The following is a 3,072-nucleotide window of genomic DNA, read 5'->3' as shown; positions in this document are numbered from 1 at the left end:
TTGCCCAGACAGGCTGCTTGGACGTGGGCCAGCCGCGCAAGCTGTGAAAAGGTCCCGCGGCCTCCCTCACATTTCGCCGGCGTTGCATTTGTTCTAGCTCCTCTTCACCCCCCCCCCCCCTCCGCCATCTGTGGTCTTAATGAAGCTGTCAAGAAGCTGTCATTCACTCATGAGTGGCTGTGCCTCACAGCACGAGGGCTAACATTTAGCCAACAGGGACTCAGCAAAGCCTCGAGCTGTGGCATAAAGTTCCGGGATTGCTGTGTAAACGACTTTCAACGTCCCCGGTCGATGTTGCTTATGAGCAACTTTTTACCTGTGATGATACGAGCTGACGGAATTAAAGACCAGAGACATTTGCTTGCGCTCGTTCTTGGGAGAATAAACTCCCGGGGCGTATTAACTGAATGAGTAATGACAAGTCACAGCATGCTATAAAGTTCTGGACCAGAGTGAGACGGTAGTCACGAAGAACAAAAGAGAAAGTCCTACTGTTGGTGGCGGAGGAGTCATGGCAACGGCAGACCGCTGGGAAGTTGATGAATGACAGAAGGGATTTTGATTCTTGTTCACATGGTGTCACACATGGCTACAACAGAACCGGAGGCTGTGTGCTGCTTTGTGTATCCACGCCCACCTGATTATTGAATGGCAATGTCCATTGTTTTACCGCCTCTGTCTGAAAGGTAACTCACCAGAGACAATCTGGAGCTAGTGAGAAGGGGAGGGTATGGGATCTGGGTTTATTAGACATGCGTTTGCTTCTGTGGTGTTCTTTTAAAAAACGACCACAATGCTCTGCACTGCGATGTCATGAGCTCCAATGAAACCAGTATTTCACTGAGCAACAAGGATTGCGGCGGTTTTCCAGCAGAGTTTCAATCTATATAAATGACCGTTTATTGCCAAGTAACATACATCACAAGGAATTTGCCGGTCTGATGGTGCTACATATAATCTGACAGACAACAAGCATGTAAAAATATAAAGGTAAAGAATAAGATAAGATGAATAACAAACAGTGCAGTGTCCAGATAAAGTGTCCAGTAGGGGGTGCGTGCGTTAATGTAACCGCAGCCTCCTGCCAGAGGGGAGGGGGTCAAACAGATAGTGTCCAGGGTGGGAGGGGTCGGCAGCAATGAAGAAGACGATGAAGACGTCCAAACATTTTGGGCCAGATTCTAAACCGGTTCGTGGAAGACCTACCCGAAACCAGATGTGCATAAGTTGTTTTGTTTTTTTTAAAAGAGGCCCGATCCAATAGATGAGGTGTGAGGACAGTCAGAGGCAATCCAGGAGAGACCAGGAGGACAATTAGATGCCCTCCAAAATGCAGTGGACCCAAACAGAGCCAGCCCACATTGGGTATTGGTTCCACGGACGTGCATGGTCACAACAGGCTGCATTGTATGTCTGTGCATGGCTTGCTGAAGTAAAACCTTCTTATCTCTCATGACCATCATTTCCACACTAATGCCATAATCACTCTCAGGCTGCAGCTACACTGTGACGGAGAGCTGAGGAGGAAAAAGAAAAAATGACAAGTAGATTTGGAAACTGTTCAATGTCTGTGAGACTTTTAACCATGAGAAAGTGTTGCTTGTATCGCTTTTTCCACCGGCAGCTTGTTGGGATTGTGAGAGGTGGAGAGAGGTTGGAGCCAAATGGGGGATGAGTAAGCAGTCCAGAGGTTGTTCTGGGCTGTGAGGAGTGTGGCCACACTGACGTTAGCCAGTGTTCTCCTTTTTATAGAGGAGAAGGGTAGCGCCGAGCCAGAAGAGGCCGAGGGGAGCCGGCCAAAGCTAGCAGCACATCTCAGCGGCTGTGGCCCATTCTCATCCGCGGGGCTGCTAAGCCTGGACAGACACCCGCAACCGCAGAGCTTGGAGCGGAGCGCTGCTCGGTCCCTTTCATTTAACCAATCGCTCTTTCATTTCTCCAGCTCCAGCCTCCCTCTTTCCCTCTCCACACATCTGTCTCTGTCAGTTTCTCCCTCCACCTTTGGCTCCTTTCTATCTGTCTTTTTCCTTCGCACTTTTTTTTTTTTTTTTGGCTCCCCCACTTGTCGATCTGCTAAACCTATTAAGTATTACTCAAGAGGGCAAAAATGTGGCATAATGAAATAACACAGGCAATAGCACCCTGTCGTGGGTGAAGATGAGGCTGAGGCTGGTCTATTTATGAGCTTTGAGGGTGCGCCTGGACTGTGTTTGCCACAGAGCAGTGACAGGGCCGCAGAAAGCAGCACTTTTCAGTTCTATGAAGCTGGAGGGAAAATCCATTTCACTCCCATAACTGAGGTCTTTATGAAGAAAGAACATTATAGTTGGCTTTAGCTTAGCAATGTTTCTGTCTGCTGCGCCTGAGGCACTGATGTTTTTTGTTGTTGTATGTATCCATACAATTACGGACTCGTGTTTTAGTCACAATGTCTGGTCTTGTTCTTCAACACCGCAGAACTGTTTTCTATAAAAGTAAATGACAGTAAATGTCAGGTTTTACTGCTCGAATCAAAGAGCAGGGGGGCTTCTTTCTAAACACCCGTTGCACTGCAGAGGGAAGTGATGCCAATTTCTCCTCCATCCGAATGCCCTCAATAGACAGGAGTGCGTATGCAGCCAGAAGAAGTGCTGCTGCTGTTCTGTCACGGGCACCATCACTGCCGCTCTTTCCACCTGAAAGCAGAGCCAGGCATGTTCTCCGAAGATAGTTGGAAAGGCTTGAATAACAAGAATAACTGGTAATGTAGCGTGAAGCACAAGGATTGTTGCTATGGTCACCGGTTAATGGCTAAGAGCAGTGGTTGTAGTATGTTTGAAGGGTCCTGATGCACTGGGCACAATTGGGAAGAGGTCACAGTCGGTGACAAAGTACATTCACATCTGATGCAAAAAACTTTAGGTTATTATCTCCTATATATGACCGCCTGATATCACATGACCAAAGTTCCATACGTAGCCTGACTCACTGGATTGTAGGCTGTGAGTTAAGAGGGAAGTGAGAATGCTACCATGCTGATGATGAGCAGGTAATGATGCTGATGTTACAGCCCATTGATTTGAATTTGCATTT

Source organism: Enoplosus armatus, chromosome 11, assembly GCF_043641665.1.
Source record: "Enoplosus armatus isolate fEnoArm2 chromosome 11, fEnoArm2.hap1, whole genome shotgun sequence".
Lineage (NCBI taxonomy): Eukaryota > Metazoa > Chordata > Actinopteri > Centrarchiformes > Enoplosidae > Enoplosus > Enoplosus armatus.
The sequence above is the reverse complement of the archived record's forward strand: the minus strand, read 5'-3'. Positions refer to the sequence as shown.